This window comes from Marmota flaviventris, chromosome 2 (genome assembly GCF_047511675.1).
Source record: "Marmota flaviventris isolate mMarFla1 chromosome 2, mMarFla1.hap1, whole genome shotgun sequence".
NCBI classification, from domain to species: domain Eukaryota; kingdom Metazoa; phylum Chordata; class Mammalia; order Rodentia; family Sciuridae; genus Marmota; species Marmota flaviventris.
In genome coordinates, this window is record NC_092499.1 from 90,374,610 (window position 1) to 90,393,724 (window position 19,115).

General features: G+C 38.1%; 1 protein-coding gene across 20 annotated transcripts in view; it reads left to right on the top strand.

Moving 5' to 3' along the window:
• Nucleotides 1-1,014: 1,014 nt before the first annotated feature.
• The window catches only part of Mga (MAX dimerization protein MGA), a 129,516-nt gene continuing 111,415 nt past the window's right edge, over nucleotides 1,015-19,115 (top strand). For 18 of the 20 annotated variants that reach the window (XR_011706659.1, XM_071608102.1, XM_071608111.1 and 15 more), the window contains exon 1: nucleotides 1,015-1,086. The gene's annotated coding sequence lies outside the window, so the exon portion shown is untranslated. Of the gene's footprint in view, nucleotides 1,087-1,305; nucleotides 1,380-1,769; nucleotides 1,789-19,115 lie in introns of those variants that run through there. The other 2 variants (XM_071608104.1, XM_071608105.1) reach the window with 2 other exon arrangements.

Sequence of the window (19,115 nt, forward strand, 5' to 3'; positions counted from 1 at the left end):
AGGGTACTCTATTGTTATACCACTAAACTACATCCCAAGCCCTTTTAATTTTTACAAATTACTGATTCCCACCAAGTTGCTGAGGGTCTTACTTAATTGCTGAGACTGGCCTTGAATTTGTGATCTTCCTGCCTCAGCCTAACCAGTTGCTGGAATTACAGCATGTGTCACTGCTCCCGGGTTTTAATTTCTAGTTTTTAAGAGCTCTTGTGAAACCCACACATGCTAATCAGATTCAATCTTGATCAAACCTTTTAGAACTGATAAATTTTCATCATTAGCAAAGCTGAGAAATGGAGTTCAAAGTAGAAAAGGTGTGACTTGTTTTAAGTAGGGGCTTCATTGGAATAGAATATTATTTTTTGGCCTGAAGTAAATTTGTGAATACATCACAAAATTAATTCGTTCGATGTATAATCACCTTTTTTCAGGGTCAGCAGGTATTTTTCTCAGTTCAAATACACTATAGCTAGTATTAGGTGTAATCAGCAACTGTGACAGAGACCGGCCCTTGGTTTTTTTTAAAAAAGCCCATATCCTCCCACCCTCACTCTCCCTGGTAATAGTGTAAGTTCACCAATAAAATTCTAGTTTTCTATTTGTAGCAATATTCGAAGTATTATTTACACTCTTAAGTGGGGCTTGTAGTAAGTTCTGTTTAAGTTAGTATTCTTTTCCAACGATTATGAATGTCTAGTAGTTTCCTTGTGGGTAAATACCCTTGCTGTTCAGTAGTCTTCACAAAGTCAGTTTGCAGGCAACAACTAAATACTTGCTTCATGAAGGTTAAGCATTTTCCCCAAGATCACACGGATCAAACAAATGATGGAGGAGGGACTGAAAGTGTCAGGTATACTGTCACACTCCCATAATTACCCAAACCCTCTCATTCGGAGTCCAAGGACCTGGCTCTCAAAGGGACACAGAACTACCGCCCGAGAGGCAAGAGCCAGGAAATCGGGAGAGGTGGCTTTCCCGGCATGCTCTGCAGCACACTGAAGGGCGCCAGACGCATCCCGGCGTGCATCGGGGAGCGCCCAAGGGCGATGGTTCACAGCTCCTGGAGGGGTGCGCGAAGTTAAGCCGGTATGTGTGAGCTTACTTAGTTTCCCAACGCTGATTTCTAATTTTGTCTTTATGGATGTACTCCCATAAAGGTAGAAAAGGAGGTACTCTTAACTATTCTCCCTTTCCGCGTGCGAACGACTTTCGGTGCCGCTTCGAGCACGGTGCCAGGTGATTAGCGGTTAGGGGCGGATCTGAAAGTTGCACGTGACCAGACCTGCTAGCCAATGGCTAGCCGGGTGGTCCGGCAGCGCGAGGATCCCCGGACTCGGGAGTGGAGCGACGCGTGGGCTGGCTACTGTCTGCCCCGGCAGGTACGCGCAGGCGCCTTGCTTGCCACGCGTTCCATCTGTTCCCACGCGCCCGGTGGCGTGTACTTAGTGCGAGGTGTTAAGAGTCTCTCGTGGGTGTTTTCAGGGGCAGCGGGGACGGCGAGAGTGGGGGGGCTGGTGTCACGTGCGCACCACAGCCAATTGCAGTCCGAGGCGCACCCACAGCTTTTCTCAGCGCCCCGGGGTGCGACGTGTTCGGTGAGGTTGGACCCAGCCCTGACGTTCTAAGCGCTCCTTCGAAGCGCGTGTGCAGCCTGTATTATGTGGGCACGGTGTTTCGTGCCCTCTTGCCCCGCTGTGAGCGCGGATGACAAGTTCTCGGCAAAATGGCTGCTGGAAAGAGTCGCCTAGCAGGGGCAGCGCTGGGGCCGCGTGAAGGTCACATGACGAGGTTGGCAGCGCGTGCTGCTGGCGCGGGGAAGGAGTGGGGGGGTAAGGGGCGTGGTAAGTCACGTGCCTTCTACTGCTGCGTCCAGTGATTTCCCAGAGTCTGTGCAGAGGCCAGATGGCCTGCTTTTACCCCTCCCACTTCGAAGCGTGGCAAGCATGGAGAGAAGCTGTGCGGTGTGGTGTAATGAGCCCTGATGTGGGATTTAAGAGACTTGGGGTTCCAGGCCTTTGGCTGGTTTTATAACCTTATTTATATTTTAGCTTTTTAGAGGTGATTAGTTTTTAAGAGCCTAAATAAATAAGGTCCATGACTACCTACTCTCAGTTATCTGTAGATTAAAAAAGAAATGTTAACAATGGCGTGGTGGGGATGGAGCTCAGTGACAGAGTGCTTGTTTAGAATTTGTGAGGGAGGCCCTGAGTTTGATCCAAAACAATGAAGAAGTCATAAACAAATTATTATGAGACAATTCCTACCCTCAAAGAAAAAATGACAAGCAATCATTCAAACTCCCAATAACAGTGCTGTGCGAAACTTGGTGTAGATAAATGATTATATTCTGGGCATATCCGTCTTTATCAATTCCATTTATACAATGTTCCTGTCTACTACCTCTGGGGAAATAGTCTTTTAGACATCTAGATTCTGTATGCTTTCTGGAAAGAAAGGATATCCATTATTGTCATAACGGTGGAGATGGGGAATATTTAATTTGAAGGACTCACTAATGTCCTGTAAAGTTGACTAGAAGACCCTAGGAGTCGTCTTTTCACTTGGTGGGTCAGTCTTTGAAAAAATTTTGAGTTTTTGTACTGCAAACCTTTAATATTCTTCATTAAAAGTCTCTGCTTCCCGCACTAGCTCTTTGTTTTCCCCGAGTGTCAAGACCTTGGGAGAAAGGAAGTAAACATAAATATATTTTCTATATCACTGCTTATATATTTTATAGTACCCTTTGATTTATCTTTAAGAGCCTTTGAATTTTGTGGGAAGAGAACCAATTTTTCCTTCCTTCTTTTAGTTTTTTGTACTGGATTGAACCAGTACATCCCCATTCATTTTATTCTTTATGTTCTGAGAGCCTTGTTGAGTTGCTGAGTCTGTGCTCCAATTTTAGAGCCTCCTGAGTCAGCCTCTGGAGTTGCTGGGATTATAAGTGTGCATGTCTGGGCCCAGGTAGAATTTTTTTTTTGGTTATGTGGGATTGAACTCAGGGCCACTCAACCACGGAGCCACATACCTAGTCCTGTTTTGTATTTTATTTAGAGACAGAGTCTGAGTTACTTAGGTCCTCACTTTTGCTGAGGCTGGCTTTGAATTCATGATCTTTCTGCCTCAGCCCCTCCCACCCGCAACCAAGCCCCTGGGATCACAGGTGTATGCCACTGCGCCATGCTTTAGATTTCCTTTTAAAAAGTTGACAAAATGATTCTAAAATTCATTTGAAAGAATGCACCTATAGGGGCTGGGGTGGTAGCTCAGTGGTAGAGTGCTTCCTTGAACTGGTGAGGCCCTGGGTTTAATCCTCAGCACCACATAAAAATAAAGAAATAAAAATAAAGATAAAAAGAAAAAGAATGTACCAATAAAGTAAAAACAATTTGGAAAGATAAAGTAGGTGGGCTTGTCTTGGTGATATACAGTTAGCTATAATAATCAAAGTGCAAGTGGTGATTTGAGTAGACAGCAGTGGAACAAAATAATAAATCTAGAAACATAAGGTTATTTAGTATTAGGTGGCATTTCATATCAGTGGAAAAATATTATGTTGGAATACTTTGCTAATCATTTTTTAAAAAATGTTATTCTTACCTTAAAATTTAAATAAAATCTAGGTGAGTTAAGTATTTAAATATAAAATTTGAGATCAGGAAGTTGCAACTTTGAAAAAAATGGGTGAACAGTTTTCTAGTGTTGAAATAGGATGAGTCATTTGAAGCATGTCTACAAAAAGCAGAATCCACAAAGGCAAAGATTGATGGAATTTTAAAATTGACTCAAATTGGCAGAAACACCATAAAGTTAAAAGATAAATTTATTTATTAAAAAAAAACATTTATTTATTTATATATCTTTAATTTTAGGTGGACACATTATTTTGTTTTTATGTGGTGCTAAGGATCGAACCCAGTGGCTCATGCATGCTAGGCAAGCACTCTACCACTGAGCTACAACCCCAGCCCCAAAAGATAAATTTATTAATGGCATGGAAGCAGGTGCCTCTAATCCCAGCCACTTGGAAACGCAGAGGCATGAGGATGGAGAATTTCAGGCCAGCCTAGTCAACTTAGTGAGATCAAACAAACAAAAACCAAACTCATTTACTCACTCACCATTCATTTAATATATTTATTCAGTGCATACTGTGTGCTAGACAATTTTTTTAGGTGTAGAGAATACAGTGATGAGCAAAGCCTAGCAAATTGTGGGAAAAAGTTGAATCAGGTTTTGGACCTAGGTTAATGATCTTAATATATGATAGGCAAAAGACATGAGTAGGTAGTCACACAAAATAAAAATAATGAATAAAGATAAAAATACTTTATTTTTCACATAAGTAATACAAAACAACACTTTCCCCTAGTCTGGCAGATTGTTATAGGTGTAATATGAAATCATAATATCTGATAATTGGCATTCATACATTACTCTTGGTGACTATTTCCATCAGAACATAATTGTTTTTTGTTTTTATTTATTTGTTATTTATTTATTTTTTGATATGGGGGATTGCACTCAGGGGCACTAGGCCACTGAGCCACATCATGAATCCTATTTTGTATTTTATTTAGAGACAGAGTCTCACTGAGTTGCTTAGCGCCTTGCTTTTGCTGAGGCTGGCTTTGAACTTGGTGATCCTCCTGTCACAGCCTCCTGGGTCTCTGGGATTACAGGCGTGCATCACCGCACCTGGCTTTATTTTTGTTTTTGTTACTGAGGATTGAACCCAGGGTATTCTACTTGTCAGACCAGCGCTGTACCACTAAGCTACATCCAGAATTTTTTTTTTTTTTTAGGAAACAGGATCTTGTTATGTTGCCTAGTCTGGCCTCAAATTTGCCATTCTTCTGCCTCAGTCTCCTGAGTAACTGGGATTACAGGCCACCACACCTGACTTGACTATACTTATTGAAAGCATTAAAAAACCGTTATATTCTTGGATTTAGGAACTTCTCTTTTTTTGTTAAGGTACTAATTAGTAAGTTTGCAAATATGTGCATTTGAGAATTTGTCTTTGGCCAGGTGATTGGCTAGGTTCAGTGGTGCATACCTGTAATCTCAAGAGATTTGGGAGACTGAGGCAGGAGGAATGCAAGGCTAGCCTGGGCAACTTAGTGAGACTCTGTCTTAAAATATAAAATTTAAAGGACTGATTTTGTGGCTCAGTTGTATAGTATCCCTAGATTGAATCCTCAATTTAAAAAAAGTCACTGGAATAATATGTTGAGATATTATGGTTTGGACTAAGCAGGTAGTAATGGTAGTGAGAAGTGGTTGCTGAGAGTTGAGTTGTGGAAAGCAAGAGGAATCAAAGATGATTCCAAGGTTTTTAGCTGGAACAATTGATGACATTTATAGAGAAGACTGGAAGGAGCTAGTTTAGAGGAGAGTTTAGTTGGGTATTTTGAGTTTGAGATGCCTACTACTTATCTAGGATTAGAGGAGTATGCAGTGGACTGTTCAGGTCTGGATTCCAGGATTAAGGTCAGGATTGTGAATATATGCTTGGGTCATTGATATGTAGATGGTCTTTATGTGGAGCTGATAAGGTCATCCAGTAAATAAAGAGGGTCAATGGCTGAGCCCTGAGACTGTGGAAATCAAAATCAGGGAGGGGAGTAAATTATACTATATTTAGATTTCTTTTTTGTATTGGCATTAACACACTGTATACTGAGTAACATCTAATGGTGCACTATTAAATGATGTCCTTGAGATATGCCCTTCCTACTAACTGAATTCCCAGGTTGTCACTTTTCTGCCTGATGCTTTCTATTTTTTTTCTTTTTTTAAAATTTGTTTTAATTAGATACACATGACAGTACAATGATCTTGACATATCATACATTTGAATTAGATGGGGTATAATTTCTCATTTTTCTGAGTGTACAAGTTGTAGAATCACATTGGTCATGTAGTCAAGTATATACGTACAGCAATAATAATGTCTATTTTATTCTGCTGTCCTTCCTTTCCCTCTTCCCCTTCCCTCCCCTCCCCTCCCATAGCTTCTCTCTACCCAATCTAATGTGACACACTTCTTTTTTTTTCTTTTTCCTTACTTCATCATACATGTAATCTGTAAAACGATGAGGGTCTCCTTCCATCTTCCGTGCAATTCCCCTGCTCCCTCCCTTTCCCTCCCACCTCTCTTCCTTATTTAGTGATAATCTTCTTCTCATGCTCTTCCTCCTTACCCCATTTTGAGTCACCCCCCTTATATCAGAGAAGACATTCCGCATTCGTTTTTTTAGGGATTGGCTAACTTCACTTAGCAAAATCTGCTCTAATGCCATCCATTTCCCTGCAAATGCCATGATCTTGTTATTTTTTTAGTGCTGAGTAATATTCCAATGTATATATATGCCACATTTTTTTTTATCCATTCATCCATTGAAGGGCATCTAGGTTGGTTCCACAGTCTAGCTATTGTGATTTGTGCTGCTAAAAACATTGATGTGGCTGTGTCCCTGTAGTATGCTATTTTTAGGTCTTTTGGGTATAGTCCGAGAAGTGGAGTAGCTGGGTTAAATGGTGGTTCCATTCCCAGCTTTCCAAGGAATCTCCATACTGCTTTCCAAATTGGCTGCATCAATTTGCAGTCCTACCAGCAATGTATGAGTGTATCTCCCCACAACCCCCCATCTTCGCCAGCACTTGTTGTTTGACTTCATAATGGCTGCCATTCTTACTGGAGTGAGATGGTATCATAGAGTAGTTTTAATTTGCATTTCTCTGATTGCTAGAGATGGTGAGCTTTTTTTGTATTTATTGACTGATTGTATATCCTCTTCTGAGAAGTGTCTGTTCAGGTCCTTGGCCAATTTATTGATTGGGTTATTTGTTTTTTCAGTGCTTATCTTTTTGAGTTCTTTATATACCCTAGAGATTAGTGTTCTGTCTGATATGTGAGAGGTAAAAATTTACTCCCAGGATGTAGGCTCTCTGGTCACCTCACAGATTGTTTCTTTTGCTGAGAAGAAACTTTTTAGTTTGATTCCATTCCATTTATTGATTCTTGGTTTTAATTCTTACGCTATAGGAGTCTTATTAAGGAAGTTCGGGCCTAATCTACACGATGAAGATTAGGGCCTACTTTTTCTTCTATTAGATGCAGAGTCTCTGGTTTAATTCCTAGGTCCTTGATCCATTTTGAGTTAACTTTTGTGCACGGGAGAGAAGGGATTCAATTTCATTTTGTTGCATATGGATATCCAGTTTTCCTAGCACCATTTGTTGAAGATGCTATCCTTTCTCCATTGCATGCTTTTAGCACCTTTGTCTAATATAAGGTAGTTGTAATTTTGTAGGTTAGTCTCTGTGTCCTCTATTCTGTACCATTGGTCTACCAGCCTGTTTTGGTGCCATCTATTTTTTTTTCCTCCATTATCTGAGGTCATAAACTCCAAACTTTTGCAGTTTTGCATATTAGACCCATCATCTGATTCTGCTTTACATCTGGTTCTTTATCAATCTTGCTGTGCCCATAGTGCTCTACTCTTTTTTAAGAATTTAACCTTTATTTGTTTGTTTTTATGTAGTGCTGAGGATCAAACCCAGTGCCTCACCTAGGCTAGGAAAACACTCTACCACTGACCTACAAGCCCTGCCCTGCTCTGCTCTTTTATTGCTTTGTTTGCCTCCCTCTTCCGGCTTTTTGCCTCAAACTTCTGTTCAGTCTTCAGTGTCCCCCTTACATTTGCTTTGTAACTTCTACTTTTAATAGGTAGAAGTCAGTCCATCCCTCACTGCATGGTACTTCTCAGAGCTGTTGTTTGTACTTTTATTTATAGCAAAATATAAAATGAGTTGGTATTTTGATTGTCTTTTTATTTGTTTCCCAGTGCTTGGCATGTGGTAGATGCTTAATCATAATGCTTAAAAAGTTTACAAGTTTTGATTTGGCAAAAGAATAAATTAAAACTAGATCTTATACAGTTTATGAATTATTAGCTGAGATTTTTAGGATCTTTTTATTATGGCAAGTTTTTGGTTTTAGTGATATTCATTTTGATTTAAGTTAGCCAGAACAAAGTTTAATGAAATGATGTCAGAATGAGACATGTTAGGAGTGTTTTAATCTGTAGAGCTGAATAATGCTTATTCTTTGGAAGCAAACTATTATAATAGATTCTTCTTTCACTTGCCCACTTTGCCACCCACCTTCTCAGTAGTCAAGAATTCTATTTTAACATTATGCATGTACTTTGAGCTCTTTGCTGGAAAAGGAACCTAATGTAATAAATCCAAGTAGATTCAGCAGTACTCACCCCAGGAATGTCCTTTAAATTGTTGTGTAGAGGGAGGCTTAATGGTGTGAATGTAGGTGTGAGGGTTTCAGTCTGTGAGCCTAAAGTAGGGTTGATTATTTTGTCATTCAATATTAAGCATGTATTGAGCACCAACCATATATGGGCATTGTATGAGGTATGAGTGGCTTTAAAAAAGAAAAAGATATGTTTCCCTGTACATGAGGCTGTATAAATTTAGTTGAGGAACTGAAACATAAGATTAAAAAGGAATTTAATCTTAATAAGCAGTGTATTAGTAAGTGCAAAGTGCTATAGTATATATCAAGGACTTTGCATTTCTTAAGCCCATAATTATGTTCTCAAAGTTATGTGCAGTCTTACCTTATATCGGTTTTCAGCATTTTAAATTGATTTAAAAGTTGTCCATTTTCTCTTTTACATTTCTAGGTTCAATAAGATATTATTGATTTGGCCCTTTGATATGATAAATGACATATACAGAGAGTACATTACTCCTATATTGTATCCAAATGTTTTATTCTTTCACATTTATTCATGTATTGTTTATTTTTTGGTACTAGAGAACAAAATCAGGGCTTTCTATATGCAAGGCAAGTGCTCTACCATTGAGTTAAGTACCCTGTGCTAGTAGTAATGACATGGACCTGTTATTTCATCATCCACGAACCCTAGGTTGGAGATAATATTTCTTTTCAGAAGTTTTGATGGCCTTATTTCTGTCTTTAAAGTTCCTTTTGAGAATTCTTTTGCTTTTCTGATTCTTGATCCTTTGTTTAAACCAATCCCCTCAACACATTTCTGGTTCTGTGCCTCCTATAAGTTACTTAAATTCACTTAACTTTTTCTTATCCTTTTCTTATCCTATATCTTCTTTTGGTTTGTTTTGAGGATTAGTGAGATAAATAATGTAAAGTGCTAAAATCAATGCTTTGCATTAATAGTAAGCATTCAGTAAATAGTTGTTCCTGTGTTCTATGTGTTCTCACTACATAGAACACAGTGCCTTTAATCCATGTGTGGGTATTCCTCTGCTGTGAAATCTGGACATCCAAGACAAAAATTTGGGTTTTTGACTTTAGGGTTTATGGAGTGGAAATGGGATTTTCCCATATCCCTGAGCCTAAAGTGGAGGTTTGGAGTTTTGTAAGATCTGGTTTCCAGTTGCATTCACTGAGTTTGGAGAGGCCTTAGAATGTCCTCCTTCACCAAGGTGATCCCTCACCAGGATTATGCATTTGTTAGTGTCAATCACAATGTTTTCTAAGTTGTTAACTGTATTTAAAATTTCAAAATGCAAGTTTTTCAACACTTCAGGTTACTTTTCAGTTCTTTTAAAAATGTTGTAACTGCCTTTTTATCTTAAATATGCATTCTTGCAAACTAGCATTTTATATTGCCACTAAGAATTTAAGATAATTATATCAATATTGTTGCTATTTGAAATAATAGATTTGAAAAGAGCAGATTTTTCCAAATTATATTTCTATGCAAAAGTATACTCAATTTCTTTATATTTTCCTTTTCTTTTTCTTTTTTCTTCTTCTTATTGGAGATTGAACTCAAGAGTGCTCTGCCACTGAGCTACATCCCCAGTTCTTTTATTTTTTATTTTGAGACAAGGTCTTGCTAAGTTGCCCAGTTTGTCTTTGAATTTGCTATTCTCTTTCCTTAGCATCCTGAGTTGCTGAGATCATAGGTATGTGTCACTGCACTCAGCCTGCATTGACAGTATTTGAGCATTAGAGTAGTTCAAAGCAGTGGTTTTTAAAAATATTTGATCTTGGGGCTGGGGTTGTGGCTCAGTGGTGGAATGCTCGTCTAGCACGTGTGAGGCCCTGGGTTTGATCCTCAGCACCACAGTAAAAAAAATATAAACAAACAAACAAATAAATAAATAAAGATATTGTATCCAGGGGCTGGGGTTATAGCTTAGTGGTAGAGCACTTGCTTCGCACATGTGAGGCACTGGGTTTGATCTTCAGCACCACATTAAAAATAAATAAATAAATAAAGTAAAGATATTGTGTCTATCTTAAAAAAATCTTTAAAAAATTTTAAAAAAAGATATTGTATCCAAATATAACTAAAAAATAAATATTTAAAAAATATTTGGTCTTGTATGATGAAAATGTTTTGAAATTAGAAGAGGCTAAAATTATAGAGAATGCTTAGGTGATTGTTATGATGATCTAGTGGGGAATTAAGAATGGAAGTTAGAAGTGATAGTGGAAGTGAGAGCCTAGAGATAAGATGCTTAAAATGTGACTTGTAAGATGCAGACTTCCACTGTGGCTTACAACATGCTACAAGATTTGACTTTTACCTACCTCTGCAGCCTTATCTCCTGTCATATTTAAAAAAAATTTTTTTAGTTATACATGGACATAATATCTTTATTTTGTTGATTTATTTTTATGTGGTGCTGAGGATTGAACCTAGTGCCTCACATGTACAAGGCAAGTAAGTGCTCTGCCAATGAGCCCCAGCCCCAGCTCCTTTCCTGTCATCTTTGCTCTCATTCTGTACATTTTAGCCACATTGACTGAGTCATTTCACAGAATGGGCTGTTTGTCTTGACTTCAGTGCCTTTGCATCTACCTTCTCTTTACCTGGATATTCTTTTCCAAGTTTGGTTCCTTTCTACCATTCAGTTCTTAGTTTAAATCTGCTTAGTTTTCCCTGATCACTAGTCCTTAAGCAACTTCTCTTACTGATTCATTCATTGTTTTGCTATCATTATAGTATATAATCATTAGCTTGGTTTAAAAAATGGATTTATTTGTCACTGTCCTTTTGAATTTCAATTTCATGAGAGAAGGAACTTTGTCATTTATATTCTTGACACCTAGAAAGATACCTGGCATTACTGGATTTGAAATAGGACTTGATAAATCACCTGAGTTGGAGAGGTTCTCTGAATCTAAGGTTTTCAGCCTGGATATATGTGCCATTGACCCAAATAGAAGAGTATGGAGGAGTCAGGGACACCAACATGTAATGTAGTTCCAGCTATTCCAGAGGTGGAGACAGGAGGCTACTTTGCATTCTGGAGTTTGAGACCAGTCTGGGCAACTTAATGCCTGTCTCAAAAAACAAACACTGAAAGAAAGATTAGGAAAAGAAAAATGAAAAATAAAAAAGAAAGGAAAAGTCTGAATTTTGATAACTTTCTTACACATGCTAGACAAGTGCTCTTGAGTTATGTCCCTAACCCAGGAATTTTGATTTTTGAAGGAAAGAGAGTCTGAGATAAGGATGGGAAGTCCTGATGTGATATTTAGTAGGCTGTAGGAGATAGATAATTAATTGACCCTTGTGAGAGAATGATTAGGACTGGAGGTAGAATCTTTTTTTGTGTGTTGGAGCTTGAACCAGGGTATGCTCTACCACTGAGCTACATCCCCAGCTGTTTTTATTTTTTATTTTGAGACAGGATCTCACTGAAGTTGCTGAGGCTGGTCTTGAGATTGTGATCCTCCTGCCTCACCCTCCAGAGTAGCTGGGATTATTGGTATGCACCACTGTACCTGGATTAAAAAAAAAATACCGTTTTACTATAGTATTGTGTGTGTGTGTGTGTGTATGTATATGTATGTATATATACACACATATAAATATGAAGGTGTACATGTTATATGTATAGTTTAATGAGTTTTTGCAAAGTAATACATTATATCTTGATCCAACACTTGGATCAAGAAAGAGAATTATTAGGCTGGGAGTTATAGCTCTGTAGTACAGCTCTTGCCTCTTGCCTAAGCATACATGAGGCCCTGGATGCCATCTCTGACAAACACACACACCCACCCCCCCACACCAAAAAAAAAAAAAAAAAAGGAAGAAAGAAAGAAAGAAAAGCCAGAGAAAGAGAATTATTACCAGTACTTATGAGTCCCCATGGTGATGAACTATAATTTTTAATTGGTATTTATTCTATATCCCTTTGATGATAAATATTTTGAGGTAAGAACCATGCTTGTTTAACTTATCATGGTGATCCACATAGTGATTTATGTTTGATGACAGCTCAGAGGAGTCTTATATTGATAATAGTTGGCACTGGTTGAGAACATTTCTCCAGGATTATACTCACTATTTTTCTGGTGATTCTATTCAGTCTTTGTTTTACCTGTCTTTGAACTCTGATAGTATTGTCTGTTCATTTGATTTATCACTTCATTTATACTATATGTGATGTTTCTTTAGTTTTTTTTTTTTTTTTTTAATATGTGTAGCTCATATTTCTTTTTTGGTATTGGGGATTGAACCCAGAGGTGCTTAACCACTGAGCAACATCCCAGCCCTTTTTTATATTTTATTTGAGATGGAGTCTTGCAGATTTGCTTAGGACCTTGCTAAATTGCTGAGTCTGGCTTTGAACTCAAGAATCTCTTGCCTCAATTTCCCAAACTGATAGGATTACAGGCATGCACCACCATGCTGGACTGTAGTTTCATATTTTTTATTAAAAATTTTTTGAGATTGGTAATTTTTCATACTTCTGAATTCTCTTATTTGCTATACAGACCTGAGTAAATAAGTGCTTCATGTCTAATTACTTTGAAGTAGTGCTGAATTTATATAGTTTTTGTTGTAAAAAATTACCTTCAAGCTGGGTATAATGTATGCCTGTAATCCCAGCAATTTAGGAGGCTGAGACAGGAGGATTGCAGATTCAAGGCCAGCCTCAACAAATCAGTGAAGTCATCAGCAATTTAGCTAGATCCTGTCGCAAAAAAATAAAAATTACTGGGGGAATGGCACTGGGGTTGTAGCTCAGTGGTAGAATACTTACCTAGCAAGTGTGAGGCACTGAGTTCAGTTCTTAGCACCACATATAAATGAATAAATGAAGGTCCATCAACAACTAAAAAAATAAAAAACAAAACAAAAAACCAGTGGGGATGTAGCTCAGTGGTAAAGTATCCCTAGGTTCAGTCCCCAGTACCTAAATAAATAAACAAAAGGAGCATGTTAAATGCAAATGTATGTTCATCCCTTTGTTAGGGAGCTTTTTTTTTTTTTCCCCTTCTGATTGTGGGGATTTAACTCAGGGACTCAAAACCACTAAGCTACATCCCCAGCCCTATTTTGTATTTTTTTAAAATAATTTTTTAATTATAGATGGACATAATATTTTTACTTATTTATTTTACTTATTTATTTTTATGTGATGCTGAGGATTGAACCCAGTGCCTCACATATGTGAGGCAATCACTCTGCCACTGTGCCACAGTCCCATTATTTAGAGACAGGGTCTCACTGAGTTGCTAAGCACCTCCATATTGCTGAGGCTGACTTTGGACTCTTGATCCTCCTGACTCAGCCTCCCAAACTGCTGGAATTACAGGCATGTCCCACCATACCTGGTGTTAGTCAGCTTTTTTTTTTTTTTTTTCCCTCTGACCAAAATACCTGAGAAGAACAACCTAGAGAAGGAAAAGTTTATTCTATTTTGGGCTTCTAGTTTCAGTGGCTCAGTTTGTGATCAGCTGACTCAGTTGTTGTGGGCCTGAGATGAAAAAGAACATTATTGCAAAAGGGCATGGCAGAGAAAAGCTCTCAGCTCATGGCTGCAGGGAAACAGAAAGCAAAGAGCCAGGGATAGGGCTGGCCCCAGGCCATGCCCTCATTTACCTACTTCTTCCAGTCATTCCCCTCTGCCTGAGTTACCACCAGTAATTTCTTCAGATTATTAATGAAATGGAAGAATCCACTGATAAAGTTGTAACTCCCATAATCCAGTCTTTTTTCCTTTAAACATTGCTGTGCTACCTTACACATGAGTTTCTTTGGGGGGGGGGTATTTTTAGAACCAAATCATAATGATAGTATAATAAAATATTAAAGATAATTTCAGTACTTTTTTTTTTTTTTTTTGTGGTGCCTGGGATTGAACCCAGGGTCTGGTGCATGCTAGGCAAGTGTTCTATCATTGAGCCCCTTGACTAAATTAAAAACAAACAAACAAAAAAAACCCCCAAAACAATTACTTTTTGTGATATACTGTATTTTATGTATTTATTTATTTTTAGAGAGAGGGGGGAGAGAGAGAGAGAGAGAATTTTTTTTTAATATTTATTTTTTAGTTTTCGGCGGACACATCTTTGTTTGTATGTGGTGTTGAGGATCGAACCTGGGCCGCACGCATGCCAGGTGAGCGCACTACCGCTTGAGCCACATCCCCAGCCCAGATATACTGTATTTTAAAGATTAAATCCCAGACACAAATATTTGAAAATCATAGTTTTCCCTTAAATTGATTATAGATGAACAAACTATTAGGTAGCAGAGAGCTGGTAAGTCTTGCTTTCTTGTTGGTGACAACAGTAAATCAAAAAGTGACAATCTTATGATATATTCCCACTTTTATCATATTTTCATAGAGTAAAAGTTCTGGCTTTTCACTATCTATTATTATTCCAAAGTATTCATATTCACATGTATATAAATCTCATAAAGTAGTTGATTATTTTCAGAGTATCTTCTTTTAAATTTAATCAATATCAAGCATGCAGATACAATGAAGAAATAATATGACATTCACTTTGTTTTTATGTCTGATTTCAGTGTAGCACAGTATGAGCCCACGCAAGTGGGTTGGAATGTTGCTTAGCTCAACTGATGATTCAATAGCTACGTATGTGCCTGTAGCTGAAATTCTATTTTCTGTAATTTTTTTTTATTGGATCATGGAGTACTACCTTCCTTTGAGGTAGTCACATATATGTAGGGAGAGGTAAATGCTGTACCCTAGGTGTCTAATTTCAGTGAATGTTGTTCTTTTCAGTAAAGGTGATTTGTCAAATATATAATTAAATGCAATTTAACTTTCATACTTCATGACATTTTCAACATTTTTTTGAGAAGTCTCCAGCAGATGGGTGATTCAGAAAATGAGCTTAATATTACTTAATTCTCTATACCTTCTTGTGCTAACCCTTGGTCTTGTTTGTCTCATACCACTTGATTATCATCTTTTTTTTCTGGAATATTTCTGATTGAGGGAGAATCATATTTAAATTATTTTAATTTTATATTTAAAATATAAAAGTGGGGCTGGGATATAATTCAGTTGTAGAGCAATTGCCTAGTGTGTCCCAGGCCCTGCAAAAAGGGCCTACCATTCTAGGTCCCTTGCCTAGCATCCCAGCACTGCAAAAATCAACAACAAGGGCTGGGGATATAGCTCACTTGGTAGAGTGCTTGCCTTGTAAGCACAAGGCCCTGAGTTCGATACCCAGCACCAAAAAAAAAAAAAAAAAAAAAAAAAATCAACAACAATAAAGTTATAAAAGTTAATTTATTATTATTATTATTTTAAATTCTTTTTTAGTTGTAAATGAACACAATAGATTTTATTTATTTATTTTTACTTAATTCTCTATACCTTCTTGTGATCGAACCCAGTGCCTCACATGTTCTAGGTGAGTGCTCTACCACTGAGGCACAACCCCAGCCTAATATATTATTTTTATGGTTAAAAAAAAAAAAGAAAAGGAAAATTTTCTTTCATGGTTTGTACCCACATTTTCTTCCTCTTCTTTCTCTCCTCTTATCAATATTGCTGGTAACAACTTGTTTTGACTTTTTTATAAATATGCATATATATTTTTCCCAATTTTACAAAATTGGGGGGGAACACAAATATACATATATATTAAAAGAAATAGGAATGGGGATGTGGCTCAAGCAGTAATGCTCTTGCCTGGCATGCGCGGGGCGCTGGGTTCGATCCTCAACACTACATTAAAAAAATAAAATAAAGATGTTATATCCACCGAAAACTGAAAAATAAATATTAAAAAAGTTCTCTCTCTCTCTAAAAAAGAAATATTTGTAAAAAATATTTCTGAATGGAGATACCAAGATTTTGCTTTTTCAACTTAATATGTTTTAGAACTCTTCTCATTTGTGTGTATACCTTTGTCTTATATGGTTGTATTCTTTAGGTCATTCCAGTGATTTATATAAACATTATGTAAATGCCCTCCAATGGGGTGTTTTCCAGGTGTTCTCTATTATTATTGACATTCCTTGTTTCTTGCTTTTTTTTTTTTTTTGTCCCAGGGATTGAACCAAGGGACAATTAGCCACTGAGCCACATCCTCAGTTTTATTTATTTATTTATTTATTTTGGGGGTACCAGGGATTGAACTCAGGTACACCCAATCACTTAGCCACATCCCCAGCCCAATTTTTGTATTCTACTAGAGACGGGTTCTCACTGAGTTGCTTAGTGCCTCCCTGTTGCTGAGGCTGGCTTTGAACTCTCAATCTTTCTGTTTCAGCCTCCCAAACTGCTGGGATTATGGGCATGTATCACCAAGCCCAGCAGCTTGTTTTATTTTTGAGACAGGTCTCACTAAATTGCTTAGGTCCTGGATAAATTGCCAAGGCTGGCTTTGAATTTGTGGTCTTCCTGCTTCCGTGTCACCATGGGCAAAAGGTGCGACTTATGCAGTCCACGTGCTTCTGCCCTTTTCAATGCTTTATTCACTCAAATCATTCAATACAATTGCACTCTATAGGTTCTTTTTTTTTTTTTTTTCCTATAGGTTCTTAATAAAATGACAGTCCTTAAAGCTAGGCATTGCAGTAAACACAATCAATTCACAGCCAATAATTCTAGATTAATTCTAAGCACTGCAAACATACTTAATCATGACAGGCTCATGACAGACATTCCCTCTGCTTGCTAAGCTCAAGTGTCAGATCAAATATCTCAAGCTGGGCTGGGGATGTGGCTCAAGCGGTAGCGCGCTCGCCTGGCATGCATGTGGCCCGGGTTCGATCCTCAGCACCACATACAAACAAAGATGTTGTGTCCGCCAAAAACTAAAAAAAATAAAGATTAAAAATTCTCTCTCTCTCTCTCCTCTCACTCTCTCTTTAAAAAAAAAATCAAGCCTTAGGTTCTAAGTCCAGCACACGCCCACTCATTCAGACTGTGGTGATCAGATCAGGAACCAAGGCAGGCTTCTCCTGGGGTGCAGCTGAGAGCCAGTTGAGGATAGGGTCATAGGAAGAAGTCCTTTTCTCAACCAGAGTCAAGAGGCTGCTGTAGAGTTTGAGAGCAGAGAGAACAACTCAGAGGATCACGTGGATGAGAAGAGTTTAGATGTCAGTCTAGGTCCTCTCAGACTCTCCAGCGTGAGGGCATCAGTGTCAGCTGGATGAATGTCTGTTCATTTGCTCCATCATTTATACTAAATTTTTGGGCTTCTGACCATTCTTTCAATCCCTATCAGCTGCCACCGGAATTCGCATTTGCATCTGGTCTGTTGGTCCCCACCCTGATTTTCTTGCCTTTCCCTCTTATGGGACAGCATGACAGAGACTTCACTCTGAGTTTATCAAGGTGGGGAGAAATGACTTGTTTGTGCCTAAGGGCCATACTGGAGGGCTTTGTAGGTGCCAGTGGTGAGATTGCAGGTTTCAAACTGGAGTTTTAAAATGGAGTTGGTAAGGCTAAATCCTAGGGCCATCCTTACATTTAGTCTCCGCCACTGGGATTACAGGCATGTGCCACCATGCCTGCTTCCTTGTTTAGTTTCTTTATGTAGATGTTCACATATCTGGACATGATAATAAATAAGAAGTGAAATCGCTAGATTTAATATTTTTTAGCTATTGACTGACATTTATTTATTTAAGTTGTAGATGGACAAATATTTTTTATTTTATTTTTTTGGTACTGGGGATTGAACTCAAGGGCACCCGGCCACTGAGCCACATCCTAGCCCTATTTTGTATTTTATTTAGAGATAGGGTCTCACTGAGTTGCTTCTCGCCTTGCTTTTGCTGAGGCTGGCTTTGAACTCTCAATCCTCCTGTCTCAGCCTCCCAGGCCACTTGGGATTATAGGCATGCATCTCTGTACCCGGAAATATCTTTATTTTATGTATTAATTTTTCTGTAGTGCTGCAGATCAAACCCAGTGAGTGACTGACACATGCTAGCAAGCCCTCTACCACCAAGCTGCAACCCCAGCTCCCTTTATGTGTTTTTATAATTTATTAAAATGTTATCCAATTGCTGGCTTGATATACCATTATATTCATTTTCCTGTAATGTATGAGAGTACCTTCCATATGCTTTCTATAAAATTGGACATTATAAAAATTTTATATATTTTGATCTGAAAAATGATCGTTAGCTTGTTTTTTGTTTTTGTTTTTGCTACTAGGGATTGAACCTAGGGGTGCTTTACCACTGACCTTTTGTTTTTTGAGACAGGGTCTCAATAAATCGCTGAGGCTGGCCTCAAATTTTAGATTCTCCTGCTTCAGCCTCCTGAGTCACTGTGATTGTAAGCATGTGCCAACATGTCTGGCGGCTAGCTTGCTTTGTCACTTGTATTCCTCTGATTAGTGGTCAAGTTGGGCATCTTTCCATATCTTTGTTGGCCTTGTATTTTTTTTTCTGTGAATTGTATATTCTTATTTCTTGTTAGTGTATTTATTGGATTTATAGGGTTTCTTGTGTTGTGGGTGTTAATCCAAATATTAATCCTTTTCCTGTCAGGTATGCTTAGTATTTTCTCCCAGGCTATACTGTACTTTTACCTTTTTTTTTTTTTTTTTGATACTGGGGATTGAACCCAGGGATACTTTACCATTAAGCTACATCTCCAGTTCATTGTTTTTTATTTTGAGAGAGGGTCTTGATAAGTTTCTTAGGGCTACATTGCTGAGGCTGGCCTTGAATTTAGGATCCTCCTGCCTCAGCTTCCTGAGTTGCTGGAATTATAGGCATGAACCACTGTGCCAGCTATACTTTTAATCTTTTTAATTATGCATTCTGCTGTGTAGAAGTTTAAAAATTTTTTTC